Consider the following 15000-nt stretch of genomic DNA (forward strand, 5'->3'; position numbering starts at 1 on the left):
TTTGACATGAAAAAGAAAACGGTGAATTGGCTGACACTCCTGCGTGATGTGGACAGTGGGGGGAGGGTGGAGGCGAGGTTGGACAGGTAAGGTGGACAGGTGAGGTGGATGGTTCATGTCACAGGTGAATGGAAGGCCAGGTGAGATGAGGTAGAACGACTTATCTTGTGAAGGGAAATGTTTTAGCCGCAGAAAACGACCTTCAGATAGATAGTGGCACACAGGTAAGCTCAGGTGTGGTGTTTCTCGGTAAGTGGACTGGGAGGTGAGAGGGGTGGGTGGGGTGGCTAAGGTGTGCTAGGTGAGTGGACTGGAGTGAGAGATAGGACAGGTGAGGTAAGATTATGAGTGAGTGGACTAGAGTGACTGAGAGATGAGACAGGTGAGGTAAGACTATGAGTGAGTGGACTAGAGTGACTGAGAGATGGGACAGGTGAGGTAAGACTGTGAGTGAGTGGACTAGAGTGACTGAGAGGTGGGACAGGTGAGGCAAGACTGTGAGTGAGTGGACTAGAGTGACTGAGAGGTGGGACAGGTAAGGTAGAGGTGAGACTGATGATGGGGAGTGAGTTGGATGAATAAGAGAGTGGTGAGTAGGGCAGGTGAGGAGCCAGCTGGGTGGGGTAAGTAAGGTAAAGCCCACGTGATGACTGACCCCCTTCTCCTCCCTTTCTTCCCCATCCCCTTTCTACCCCCGTCATCGCCCCCAGCCGAAGTGAAGGGAGGAATATTAAACCATTAAAAAACACCCAAGCCTGAGGTGAGATCTCATCCGACTTGTTCAAAAATGTCTCCAGGCTAAACGAGGTTGGAAAAAAAAAATACAAAGTAAAGGCAAACCTAACCGATCCAGCGAATGAGAGTAACAACGGAGGAGCCTTGGTTAACACACACACACACACACACACACACACACACACGGAAATGTCACAAGATATCCGTATCAGAACCTAATTATTTCAAACTTACGAGATAATTCACCACGATGACTTGAAAAAATCTTCGATAATTGGAGAGAGAGAGAGAGAGAGAGAGAGAGAGAGAGAGAGAGAGAGAGAGAGAGAGAGAGAGAGAGAGAGAACACTTCCATCACTTTACTATTTATTGAAAGTTAGAGGTGTGTATCAAAGAAGGGTTTATGTGCTTGTTTTTCGTAAAGGTTAATTAAATTTAGCTGAAGGAAACTGACAGGAAAGGATGAGGCGGCGATGAGTCACAAGGAGGACAAATGATTGGTGTGAGCAGTGTGTGGAATACGTAAGATAAAGTATCGATATCTTTTATTCTTTATACTTTATATTATATTTGCTGTCCTCTTTCCTCTAATTATTAATACTTATTTATTTGTTCTTTACAGCATCGAGATAATTTATACTTTAACATTATATTTTGCTTACTGTATTCTTTCGTTTATTTATTTGTATTGGTTTATTTGCCATTGTTTTCCTTTATTCACTCGATTCATGTCAATTTTGAAGGTTTTCCCTCAGAAGAAATAATCTCAAAAGAAAGTGAACACCACCACTCACTGCCCTTATTCTTCCACACACCATACACCACGCCACGCCACGCCACGCCACGCCACGCCGCACAGCCCCAGCCAGGGAGTGTGGTGATGGGCAGCGTGGGAGTGTAGGTTACTGGCACGTCTTCACGATCTCCTGACGCGACAACTGATCTTTACTTGGTGTTTACTTGTACACTTCAGCTTGATTTGTTTTTTTTATGTCGAAGGATCTTAACCAACACGATTTGCTTTTTATGAAGAATGCGTCAGTAAAGTTTTAGATGCCCAATTAAACATATCACCTGCGACTAGTCAAGATAACCATACACACAATTACCTGAAGCCCCTTACCTGTATTCAATCACAGTCATTTCACCTGAGACACCTCCCATTAGTGCTCCTCACCTAGCTAACCCACCTGTCTACCTTACCTGCCCCACCTCCCTCGACCCTTCCCTCACCTCCCTCACTTCCCTCACCTCACCTGCTCTATTACTTCCAGCCTGCCCTGTAATGGTGGTATCTTGTGTGTGTGTGATATTTCACCTGTTCTCAGTGCCGAGCCTCCCCTGCATCGCTCCCTCACCTGTGCACCTTCTCAAACTCCACCTGCTTCATTCACCTGGTTATCTCGACTCTCTTGTCACCTGGATTACCTATTTTTCTTGTCGCACCTGTCTCACCCACCTCGCTTGTCACACCTGAGTTAAGGCGAGAGGGAATGGTATCTCTCTCTCTCTCTCTCTCTCTCTCTCTCTCTCTCTCTCTCTCTCTCTCTCTCTCTCTCTCTCTCTCTCTCTCTCTGGTATTCTGAGTTGTCATAAATCATTTTTATTGTAGATGAATTAAGTTGTTAGCATTACTGCTGTGTGTGTGTGTGTGTGTGTGTGTGTGTGTGTGTGTGTGTGTGTGTGTGTGTGTGTGTGTCTCCCTTGTCACCCTCCCTATCTATCTATCTGTTTGTCTTTTTCTATTTATCTATCTATATATCTATCTTTATCATTCTGTGTGTGTGTGTGTGTGTGTGTGTGTGTGTGTGTGTGTGTGTGTGTGTGTGTGTGTGTGTGTGTGTGCGCACGTGTACACATATACATCTATCTATTTAAACCCCCGGACAGACGCAGACAGAGACGGACACCAGACTTTTACTTTCCACTGGAGCCTTTCTCTCCTCGCCTCATTCATTCACGCCACAAGGTTCAGATTACTCCTTAAAAAATATGCGAGATATTTCCTGACTGGCCGCCGCTCCTTTCGTGCAAATTCCTGTGACCCCAGAGTATGTAAGGAAGCATGTCAAGGTACTGAGGGGATGAGGATGCAGGTGAGGGCGTTGAGGTGAGAAACAGGGAGAAATTAGTAGATGTTATAGACTTAGTAGTTAGTTATGCTAGGACTGAGTCAATAGGGACCTTTAAGACTATAGATCAACTTATGAATGAGGGTGATAAGTGTGGTATGTGTTATTTAAGAATTCTGATGCGTGGATGTGTTCTTGCAGCTTCCTTTATACTTAAATGGTCGCAGGGGGTAGTGGCAGGGCTTGCGGGACTCCGACACACCACACCACACATAACATTTCCGCCTTATCAGAGCAGCGGTAGTGTCTAGGCTCAACTTTCATCTTAGGCAGACTGGCATCTCCCGTGGTCATTGGCGGATGTCCAAACTTAACCGGACGGCGCGGAGAACACAAATGAACACAAAGGAAGAACAGAACAAACAGCAGCATGCCCGTTGGTCCGTACTGGGCTGTTTGTAGGGATTATGCTATCTAACACTGAGAGAAATGGGAGAGGGAAGAAGAGGTGAAGGGAAGGGTTGGGGAAGGGAAGGATTGAGTGTGTGAAAGGAAGGGAGTAAGGAAGAGATGATGGATGAATGAGAAGTGAAAGAATAGTGTGTGTGGAATTAAATAGTGCTTGTGGTGGTGAAGCGGAGAGAGAGAGAGAGAGAGAGAGAGAGAGAGAGAGAGAGAGAGAGAGAGAGAGAGAGAGAGAGAGAGAGAGAGAGAGAGAGAGAGAGGATTCATGAAATAGAAAACGAAGATGGTAACTGTATAAGCACACAAGTAAAAAAAACAATAACTAAATAACAAAAAAGAGAAAAGAAGTGAAAACGATAAAAAAAGAAGCAAATAAACAAGAAAATGAGAAAAACCTTAACTTTATCCTTGCTTCTTTCAACTTCTCCCAAACCCACATCAACAAGAACAACAAACAAAACACATGAGGCACACCACCTTTCAAAAACCCACAAATACAGCCTTTATAACGTACAACCACTACAAGTCCAATCCTTCTTTCATAATTACATCCTCAGAGCGCCAGGAGCCAATAACAACAATAATAATGGATGGGCATAATTCTCCCGCCCTTGTTAACGAGTTGATAGTAATTACATTTACAACACGTTTAGCCCAAGGTGTGAACGAGACCTTACATGGATGGTGGCTTAATTCTTCTTGAAAAGTTCTTGTGTATGCGAAGAGCGGCGTGTACGTGGATAGATAGATAGATAGATAGATAGATAGAGTGAATGGAGAGATTAAAAGGGAATGCCAAGAGAGGAGAGGAATGAGAGGAGATAGGATAAATGATAGATAAAGTAAGGAAAGAGAGGAAATGGGATATGTAGAAATTAGAGAATGGGTGGATACATAGACACACGTAGATACAGTGCATAGATGGTTGTACATATATGGAGTAGAGGGATATATGGATAAATGGGTTTTAGATAGACTGGTAGATAGCTTGATTAGAGAGATGGCTATGTAAGTGGACTGTAAGATAGATAAGTGGATAGATACTTAGACGGTCAGATTTCTCTCTCTTTTTTCCCAATAACTTTTCTTTCCTTGTCATTTTTGTTTTTTTTCATTTTCCTTTCTCCATCTCATTTATATTCCTTTCCTATCTTAATTTCCTTCATCCTTTCCTTCCATCAATCCTTGTGTCCTCTTTCTTCTCACTTCTTCCTTCCTTCCTTCCTTCCTTCCTTCCTTCCTTCCTTCCTTCCTTCCTTCCTTCCTTCCTTCCATTAACGAAAACAGTGCACGTATCAACCAACAGGTATTGCATAATTGACGTCCCTGCACAGGTAACTCAGGTAACACCAACACCTGTACCTGCACCTTGTTAATTAGCGGGCAGGTGAGGCGGGTTCGGCAGGTGAGCATTACAGGTGGACAGGTGAAGGGCGGTACGTCACCCTTCACCTGCCACGCTTCACTAAAGGCTTCACGTGCTTCAGATCCTGTTCGCAAAAAGATTCATTCGAAGCTTCGGTCGCCCATAGGTAATTTACAGTTGCTGGTTTGTGTTTTTCTTCACTTTTTTTTTTCGTTTATATTTTTTTTTATTTCTTCATTCATTGGTTGTGTTTGAGTTTTTGGTTTTATCGCTTTTTTTTTTTTCACTTTTATATTTTTTAACGTACTGGATCTATAAAGTTTGAATTATGTAGGAATTTTTACTTGCCTCCTGCTATCCTATCTGTCTCTTCCAGCTCAGCCTCTTGTTTACCCTTCCTCTCACTCCCCTTTCCTTTCCCTGGGTGTCCTTGATCTCTCTCCCTCCCCTGACCGCTGCCCATCTCTCTCTGTCCCAAACCTTACCTTTCCCCATCAAGCCTCATTTCTCTCTGCCCTGCGCACACCTTACCTCACCTTAACTAACCTTACCCCATCTTGACTAGTAAACTCTCTCTCTCTCTCTCTCTCTCTCTCTCTCTCTCTCTCTCTCTCTCTCTCTCTCTCTCTCTCTCTCTCTCTCTCTCTCTCTCTCTCTCTGTCCATTTTTCTCGTTTATTCTCACATTTTATTGAATTTACCCCAATCCTTCATAGTTGCCCCTTGAAGTCGCTATTTTTCTCCCTCTAACCTTTTCACTAATCTTTTAACCAATTCACAACACTAAGAAACGATGTGTGAAATCTTTATAAGCACGTACAAGAAAGAAGGGGATAAAAAAAGACTAGATTGTGCGTTTTCTTAGCCGTTTAACGATTGGTTTGTGGCTGTGGAGTAAGAAGAAATGTCCCACTGTAACTCTTGACTGAGGAAACACGTGCCAGAAAACAGTGAGAGGGTGAATTATTGGTCACAAAGAATATTGGAGAATAGGAGGCCATTTTTGGAACATAGAAAACGGAAACAGCTTGAGTGAATCTAATGAGGCGTCAAAGTGAATAGGTTTTGTTGTGGTTGTGAATTCTCGGTCACAAAGAACACTGAAGAAAGGGAGACAACTTCCGGGGCATAGAAAACGGAAAGAGCTCAAGTTGATTTAATAAGACGTCGAAGTGAATGGATCTTCTTAGTTTTGGATCTTACCTCGAAGTGAATAGATTTTCTCTCTTAGTTGTGTATCTTACCTCGTGGCGTACCTTAGCATGTTTAATTATACAGAGTCCTTTCCTTGGGTGTAGATTGTGTGTCCAGTCTGTGTTGTTAGCCACTGTTACTTTTCCATTTCGTACTTGTCATTGTCTAACAGTGTCTTATCCTTGAGAGGGAGTGAAATGGGAAGACTTCAAAGATTTCTGATATGCCTGTGTGTAAGTCAGCGGGAAGGAAAGATTAAAGGAAGAAAGAATTGAATATTGGGGTATTTCTGGACGTTAAACGCGGTAAACGGAAGAATTAAGGGGATTTCCTCACGTCTGAGAACTTAAGGGAAAAATGAGGGAAGACCGGGAGTTTACCTGGCTGCTGGATTTGAACAAGGCTGTAGAGAGGATTAGTGCTCCTTACGGTTTATTGGCTTAAAAGAGAGGAAAGCAAGGATGAAAGATTTTATTTATTTATTTTTTTTTTTTTTTTGAAAGGGAGTGAAAAAAAAAAAAGGGTCAGGAACTATTTAGGTTTTAAAGTCGCGCTCTGTATAATCCAAGACACACACAAGATGGGGAGTGTGAGTGAGTTAGGGAGTGTGAATGTCTGAAAATATAGTTGACTGATTGACTGGCTCACAACAAGATCATAAGGCGCCCCACATCAAAACCACTTATCAGCATCAACACAATGGTTAGGAAGAAAAATCAGAAAACCTGACCTAACCTAACCTAACCTAACCTAACCTAACCCACCTAACCTAACCTAACCTAACCTAACCTAACCTAACCCACCTAACCTAACCCAACCTCACCTAACCTAACCTAACCTAACCTAACCAGAAAACTTAACCTAACCTAACCTAACCTAACCTAACCTAACCCACCTAACCTAACCTAACCCACCTCACCTAACCTAACCTCACCTAACCTCACCTAACCTAACCTCACCGCACATGAAGCCAAGACATCAGATCACATCAAAGTAGCATGAAGAGAAATTAACGAGGAGGTGAATGAAGAGGTTGGTGAGCGCAGCGGAGGTATGAATGAGTCTTGAGAGAGCAGGTCACTCAGGTCAGACTCAGGATAGTGTTCAAAGACTCACTTTCATGGAGGAGTCACTTTCACCTGCTGGTTATTTATAGCGACCACGGAGCAGGAGGAGGAGGAGGAGGAGGAGGAGGAGGAGGAGGAGCAGGAGCAGGAATTAGAGCAGAAGAAAGAGGAGGAGGAGGAGGAGGAGGAGGAGGGTATGATGAAAGATATATAAGGAAAAGAAGACGAAAAAAAGAAACCGGAGAGAGAGAGAGAGAGAGAGAGAGAGAGAGAGAGAGAGAGAGAGAGAGAGAGAGAGAGAGAGAGAGAGAGAGAGAGAGAGAGACGAGCATACATACGAGTAAAACACCAACAAACTAACGAACATCCAGACAGCATATTGAAAGGATATACCCTAACCTTGGAAAAACAGGAAAGGAAAACAAAAAGAGAGAGAGAGAGAGAGAGAGAGAGAGAGAGAGAGAGAGAGAGAGAGAGAGAGAGAGAGAGGAGAAAGGAAGACCACTAAAAGAAAAAAAAAAGCGGCGGGGGGAGAATTAGTACAAGGGAGAAAGAAGGGGTGGTGGTACTGGATTGGGGGAATGTTTAGGGGGGTGGAGGGCGGGGGAGGGACATGGAGTGGGGGAGGATTAATGGGTGAACGGTTCGGGGAATCTAAGAATGAGAAGAACAAGAGCAAGGTTACTGGGGATCGGCTGGGCGGGGGTCACTTCTGGAGGGGGGAGGGGGAAGGGGGAAGGTCAGACACATCGTTGAAGCGGAACAGGACAGGTTGGGTCACACACACACACACACACACACACACACACACACACACACACACACACACACACACACACACACACACACACACACACACACACACACACACACACACATTTCACTATCATGCTCTATTTCTTTACAACCTGATCCTTGAGAGAGAGAGAGAGAGAGAGAGAGAGAGAGAGAGAGAGAGAGAGAGAGAGAGAGAGAGAGAGAGAGAGAGAGAGAGAGAGAGACTTTTACCACGTCAATAAATCATACTTGTCCTTCAGGTGAGTTGGATAATTAACACGGGCGCAGGTAACATTCTTCCCACAGCCTGCCCCTCCCAGCACCTGTCACCTGATGATTATCGTTGGACTTTTAATTGCATCTCCGTTCTCCATCTCTCAGTACGCTCCTTGCCACTGTAGCTGTAAGGTCCTGCATCTCACCTGTATATTGTACTCTCCCTTGTATAAACCTTTCCTATTTACTCTGATAACGTGCCATCTTGTGTATCTTCATCCTTTTACCTGTATAAACTACCATTTTAACCCTTCTGTACCCTACCACCCTCTTACCTTGCCTGTCTTAGTCACCCTGTATACTGTATCCTTCTACCCTTTATAAACCAACCTTCTAAACTATTTATTTTGCGCTGTCATCCCCGCTACCTTGCCTCCTTGCCAATCTTCGCTGCCCTGTTTACTGCATGCTACCACCCAGTCTTCCCTAGCTTGTTCACTTCCCCCTGTTTGTTTCCATGTGCCGTCACGCTTGTCTGCCTCCGGTGTCACTCTGTCAGGCTTTGTTGAAGTGAAATGTTGGTGGAAAGTTGTTGTTTTGTTTATTTCAGGAGTTTTGTGGCTTCATTTTTTTTTTTTTCATGGGGCATAGCTCGACTTTTTTTTATTTACCTTTTTTTATTTTCTGTAGTTTTTTCTCTCTCTCTCTCTCTCTCTCTCTCTCTCTCTCTCTCTCTCTCTCTCTCTCTCTCTCTCTCTCTCTCTCTCTCTCTCTCTCTCTCTCTCTCTCTCTCTCTAGCGTCTATTTTGTTGCCTGTTTACATTATTGTCGTCTTAAACTCTCTCTCCTTTCTTCCCTCCCTCCCTCCCTCCATCTCTTCAGATATGGCGTTAAGCAGGGTAAGTATCCCGTTTTCCCTCTGTCGTCACCCTCACCTGTTGCTGATGATACGCTCCCCTCTCACCTGCCTTCACCTTTCCCCCTCACCTGTCCTTTCAAACTAACCTGTGCGCTGATTAGATTACCTGATACTTACAGGTAAATGTATCGTATGACATGACACGTGTATACGGTTCGGGTCACCTGGTTACTCTCTTAATTAGTAAACAGGTAAGGGCGCGACAGGTAACAGTGCTATATCTTAACTTGATGGTGTGGTGAAAAAAAAAATTATGCGAAGTATTTTTGGTAAGCTAGTAGAGAAAGTTTTTAATGTCGCTTTCATTGTTGTTTTATTCTTTTTTTTTTTTGTGTGTGTGTGTGTGACTGTGGGTGTGTCTGTCTGTCTGTCTGTCTGTCTGTCTGTCTGTCTGTCTGTCTATGTTTTATCTGTATGTCTCCCTACGTTTCTCTCTCTCTCTCTCTCTCTCTCTCTCTCTCTCTCTCTCTCTCTCTCTCTCTCTCTCTCTCTCTCTCTCTCTCTTGTTTTTGTCTCGGTTCTTCTTCGAAAGCATTTTGTTTTATTTATGTTTGTGTTTTGCTTTACTTTCCCTCTCCTTGCGTCCATACCGATCTCTCTCTCTCTCTCTCTCTCTCTCTCTCTCTCTCTCTCTCTCTCTCTCTCTCTCTCTCTCTCTCTCTCTCTCTCTCTCTCTCTCTCTCTCTCTGCTGTCAGTCTGGGTCGCTGTTTATTAATGGCGATCTAAACGTTAAGATTAATCTGCTCAATCTGTTTGTTTGTCTACGTGCCTGTCACTTTTTCCTAACTCTCTCTCTCTCTCTCTCTCTCTCTCTCTCTCTCTCTCTCTCTCTCTCTCTCTCTCTCTCTCTCTCTCTCTCTCTCTCTTTTTTCTGTATCTGTAAGTTTGTCTGTCTGTATTCACTTCTCTGCCTCTTTCTGTCCAGCAATGTGTGTCTGCTTCTCTCCTTCTTCCTCTCTTCCTTTTTGTTGATCTGATATTCTGCTTCTCTTGCTATCATTGTTTCTACCATTTTCTTTTCTCGCTCTCTCTCTTTATTTCCTCTATATATCTCTGTTTTGCTACCTCTATATCTCTAACTCTGTCTCTCTCTTTCTCTTTCTTTTTGTTTATTTGAAAGTATGTTTGTCCAGTCCTCAGTGTTTTGGTCTTTTCTTTCATTATTTTTCTGTATATCTATATCTCTCTCTCTCTTTCTCTCTTTTTTTTCGTATATCTATCTTTCTCTTTATATTTAGCTCAGTGTTTAAGTTTTCTTGCTCTTTCACTTTTTTTTTTCCTGTATATCTCCTAGATCAATATTTCATTCTTTTTCTGTCTCTATTTCTTCCCCATATCTTCCAGCCCTGTATTCTCTGTCTCCTTTCCTCTCTCTCTCCCTCTCCCTCAGTACAGGTATGCTAATGAGCCTTCTTCCTTTACCTGCAGTACGTGTGGGACAGTCAGCCACTCACACTGTTTCTACCGGTCACTTTGGGCGGCCTCATGTGACGTCTATAAAGGAATTCCGTTCGTTGAAGTAAGGGACTTTCACCACCTCATCCCTACTTGCGCAACCACCACCACTGCCATCACCGCCAGCGCCAGCACCACCATGACCACGAGGTTGCTAATGTTACTGCATGTGGTGTTAAGATTGTGGAAGGAACTGTGGTGTTTTTTGTGGCTCGTGATGTTTCGTTTTTGTTTTTTGGTGTTTTTTAATCTGGTGTATTTTTTTCTGTTAGTTGTGATGGGTAGGTTTGGTTAGGGGTATGGTGTGTGGATTGTATGTTTGTTTGTTTGTTTGTTTGTTTGTTTGTTTGTGTATGTGGTGCTAGTCTTTGTGATTGGTGTTGCCGGTTATACTGACGCTATCACTAACATCAATAACACCAACAATAACACGAGAGGCAATTTTATTATTACTCTTAATATTGTCAGTAGCAGTAAAAACCACGAACAACAACAACATTACCATTAGCACCACCTTCACCACCACCACCACCATCACCACCACCAACAGCAACAACAGCAACAGTAATAATAACAACAACACAGCTAACTAACTGTGTCACCACCACCACCACCATCACCATCACCACAAACACATTTCCATTTTCTCCTCCACACTGCCTGTCACCACCACCACACCACCACAAACACCTTAACCAATACGTATTAACATCACCACAATAACTTCCGAGGCTATCACCACCACCACCACCACCACCACCACCACCACCACCACAACATAAGTATTTAACAGAATTCATTGCACCACACTTCATCACCGCTATCATCATTAGACATCAAGTCACTCACCTCAACTAACATTACCAAACGCAAACATCATTTAAATACCACTTAATATCAATTTGCACCTCCCCCTTCTAGCTGAACGTACCCTCCCCACCCTCCCCATGTCCCCTGACCTCCTTTGCCTTAATCCCTTCACACCTTTACTCAGCACAAACAGCCTCGATCAGTTGCTGAGTCACTGTAACTAAGAATATTCAAGACCTCACATACTGCTTAGATTTTGTTCACTTAAGTATTGGTAAACTTAAGTCTCGTTTTAAAAATCTGTGTTTCATGTTCTAGACCCGCGGTGTTCAGAAATTTCTTGGAGTTAAAAGATTATTCTGCTTCTAAAAATTTGTTGAGTTGGAAAAGAATTATGCCTAGGTCTTTAAAATCTTGCCTTTTGTTCGACTTGAGAATTGATAATCGTAAACCTACATCTCGTGTCCAAGGTTTTAAAGATGGAAGGATCAGACAGTTTACGCCCAGCCTCTACCAGTGTCTCCTGTGTCAGATTTCTTCACGTTTGAGTTGAAATGCGTCACTCCCTAAAATCAAATCAGTATTGTAAATTCGCCATGTTCTTCGCTTGAGAGTTTGAGATCATTACTCTTCGCCTCCACCAGTGTCTCCTGTGTCAAATTTCTTCACTTATGAATTGAAATAGTTACGCCACTCCCTAAAATCACATCAATATTCGAAATTCGTCACGTGTCCAAAACTTTCTTCGCCTGAGAGTTTGAAATCAATACTACTAGTCTCTAAAGTCAAGCCAGTATTGCACGCCGATACATCACGTGTCGCAAAAAAATTCATATCCCAAATTAAAATCGCCTCACTTGGCCTAAAATTATTCCAGTGGTGATTGAAAATGTACTCCAGATCCCTATCCAGTCTTGTCCATGCCCCAGATTCACTTCCAGACTCCCGGACTTAAAACTGAAACTGAATTCTTACCAGTACCTCCCCGCCTTACACACTCTCAGGCAGTAGGCTCATAAGATCAACAGACAGTAAGGTTCCCGGTACACCACGTGAGATCAGAAGGGACGCGAACCTGACGGCGACGCTGCGGAAGGCGAGGCGAGAGAGTTCCAAAGATTTCTTCATGATATATATAAAGATCCTGTTTTTTCTTTTTATTCTCTTTGTAATATCTTCTTTTTGCGCAAGAGTTGTGAGGTAATAACTGACTATTATATTCAGAGAGAGAGAAAGAGGGAGGGAGAGGGAGAAAGGAATGTACAGAGGGAGGAAGGAAGTGAGAAATTTTTAATCTAGGAGGAAAATCAGGTAAGAGTAATGAGGTTTGGCGCAGGTGAGAAGAAAGCGTGAAGAGGCGAGGGAGGAAAAAATAAGATAGGAGGAAGAAAGGGAGCTAGAATATATGATAAGAGAAACTGAGAATGAAAAAAAATATATATATAATAAAAGAATGAATAAGAGAACTAGTTTAGGAATAAGAGAGAGAGAGAGAGAGAGAGAGAGAGAGAGAGAGAGAGAGAGAGAGAGAGAGAGAGAGAGAGAGAGAGAGAGAGAGAGAGAGAGAAAGCTGAATATTAGTGTCCAGGATTTTTCCAACCTCACCCTTACCAGACTGGGCCGCCCTCCTCCTCCTCCTCCTCCTCCTCCTCCTCCTCCTCCTCCTCCTCCTCCTCGGTCACTTTCGTCTCACCCCTTCCTCTTCACTCATGTATTCCAATTTCATTCATTTCCATTCAGGTTCATCTTTACACAAAATCTTTTCATTTCTTGGTGTATTTCCTTGCTTTCTTCACCTTCACTTTCTTTTATTTTCTCCGTCTCTTTCTTTACATTTTGTTTTCTGCTCCATTTTTTTCATTTTTTTTCAGTGATTGTTTTCAGAATTCGTATGTACGTAAATTCACCTTTAATTGATTCTAACCTCACCTGTAATTCGGTGGTTTGTGTTTAGTTATCTTTATGCTCCATCTGTCTTATCTACTTCATAGTCTTGAGAGTCATAACATTCCTATTTCCTTCCCCCTTTATATATCACCTCACTCACCCCTTTCATCTATGTGAGTACGCAAAACAAGTGAAATGAAAACGACCTTTCAAATCCTGTCAGTTGGATCACCAGGTCTTCAGCACAATATAACTATGAAACTCGAAAACAACCCTATTCACCCCACTTAACCTTACCCAAATACACTTAGAGACAACCCTCACGTTCGCCCAGCTATATTACAAAAGACTAACTCCCTCCAATTAGCAATTAACTCTTTATGTTCCCAAATCTGCACCCGACACACCCCAAACGAACACAATGTTTCCTAAAATCTTACAAGACCACACCTACCTCTCCACAGTGGCTATAATACAGACCTTTCTAATCCCACAACACCTGAACCACTTAAGATTAAAGTGTACACCCTCTAACTTACCCCAGCAGATCCGTAAACACCCGAAATCCCATACATTAATCCTTTCAAGTTACCTCAAGCTAATTAATCACATTACAAACCCCAATATTACGCTTTACAACCCCAAAGTTACTGTCGAAAACTTCATTATAACCCGTTTTTAAATACTTCAGTTTACAACACTTATATCCGCCCTTGTATCCTTAAATTACAACTGGAAAACACTCTTACGCTGGCTGCCACTCACAACACAACCACAACATCGCCCCCTGCATTCCTACAACACAGACTTTCATAACCAAGACATAAATTACTTCTACAACACCACTGCTAGAGATCACAGAGAAAACGGAGAGCCACCCCAGTTCACAGCCACGCCCCTCACCTCCCCCTCTTCCCTCCCTCCCCCCACACACCCCGCCGCACATTCGCACATTCACTCCACGACGGCTGGGGATGGTGGTGGTGATGGTGGTAGTCATGGTGGTGGTGGTGGTGGTGGCGAGTAGCAGTGGTTTGGCAAGGTCGTTTGGAGGTCTCAGGCTTGACTTACTAAACTATCTCCCTTTTCCTCCTCCCTCACTTTGTCGTTTTTTTTTTTCTTTTTCTTTTTCTTTTTTTTTAGATATCTCTTATTTTTTTCTTTTTTATTTATTTTATTTATTTTCCTTTTTTTCTTTTGTTTTGGTCAGTGTGGTTCATTTTACTTTTCCTCTCTCTCTCTCTCTCTCTCTCTCTCTCTCTCTCTCTCTCTCTCTCTCTCTCTCTCTCTCTCTCTCTCTCTCTCTCTCTCTCTCTCTCTCTCTCTCTCTCTCTCTCTCTCTCTCTCTCTCTCTCTCTCTCTCTCTCTCTCTCTCCTTCATTTTCCTTCTCGTTTTCTTTCTCATCTAGTCTTTCTTCTTTATTTTTTTCCTCTTCCTCCTCTTCCTCCTCCTCCTTTATTTATCAATTGCTTTCTCTTTCTTTCAATCCTGTGTGGGTGTTTGGCTTTCCTTTTCTCTTTCTCGCCTTTCATTTTCACTTTCTTATTTATTTTGTATCATATTTTTTTACTCGTCTTGTTTTTGTTTATATATATATTTTTTTTTATTGTACGGTTTTATACTTTCATTTTCCCATTTGTTTAGAGAGAGAGAGAGAGAGAGAGAGAGAGAGAGAGAGAGAGAGAGAGAGAGAGAGAGAGAATATACAGTTTAAATAAGGTCACACCAAGAATAAGGTCACTGAAGGGTCAATTGTAACATAGCTGGCAACACTGCAAGGCGCCACCACCCTCCCCCAGTATTGCCAACACAAGCTAGGCCGCGCAATCAAGATGACTCCTAACCCGCGTCTAATTGGCGTGACCATATTGACTTTTTCTCCTCTCGGTTGTAAAGTGTAGGGGAATCTTTTGGTGGTGGTGGTGGTGGTGGTAGTAATAGTAGTAGTAGTAGTAGTAGTAGTAGTAATGGTGATGATTGTGGTTATGATAAGATTTCTTTTAATTTTTGTGCTGTTGGTATTCTTGTAGTAGTAG

The 15000-nt window shown here is 42.8% G+C and overlaps 1 protein-coding gene and 1 long non-coding RNA gene across 3 annotated transcripts in view; one reads left to right on the top strand and one right to left on the bottom strand.

Annotated features, from left to right (window-relative positions):
• The window catches only part of LOC135093622 (uncharacterized), a 132536-nt gene that overhangs the window by 72145 nt on the left and 45391 nt on the right, over nucleotides 1-15000 (top strand). Inside the window, exon 2 of the long non-coding RNA XR_010263434.1 lies at nucleotides 10240-10416. This is a non-coding gene — a long non-coding RNA (uncharacterized LOC135093622). The remainder of the gene's footprint in view (nucleotides 1-10239; nucleotides 10417-15000) is intronic.
• The window catches only part of LOC135093621 (mucin-2-like), a 101094-nt gene that overhangs the window by 58458 nt on the left and 27636 nt on the right, over nucleotides 1-15000 (bottom strand). The gene's annotated exons all lie outside the window — the stretch shown is intronic.

Source organism: Scylla paramamosain, chromosome 43 (assembly GCF_035594125.1).
Source record: "Scylla paramamosain isolate STU-SP2022 chromosome 43, ASM3559412v1, whole genome shotgun sequence".
Classification (NCBI taxonomy): domain Eukaryota; kingdom Metazoa; phylum Arthropoda; class Malacostraca; order Decapoda; family Portunidae; genus Scylla; species Scylla paramamosain.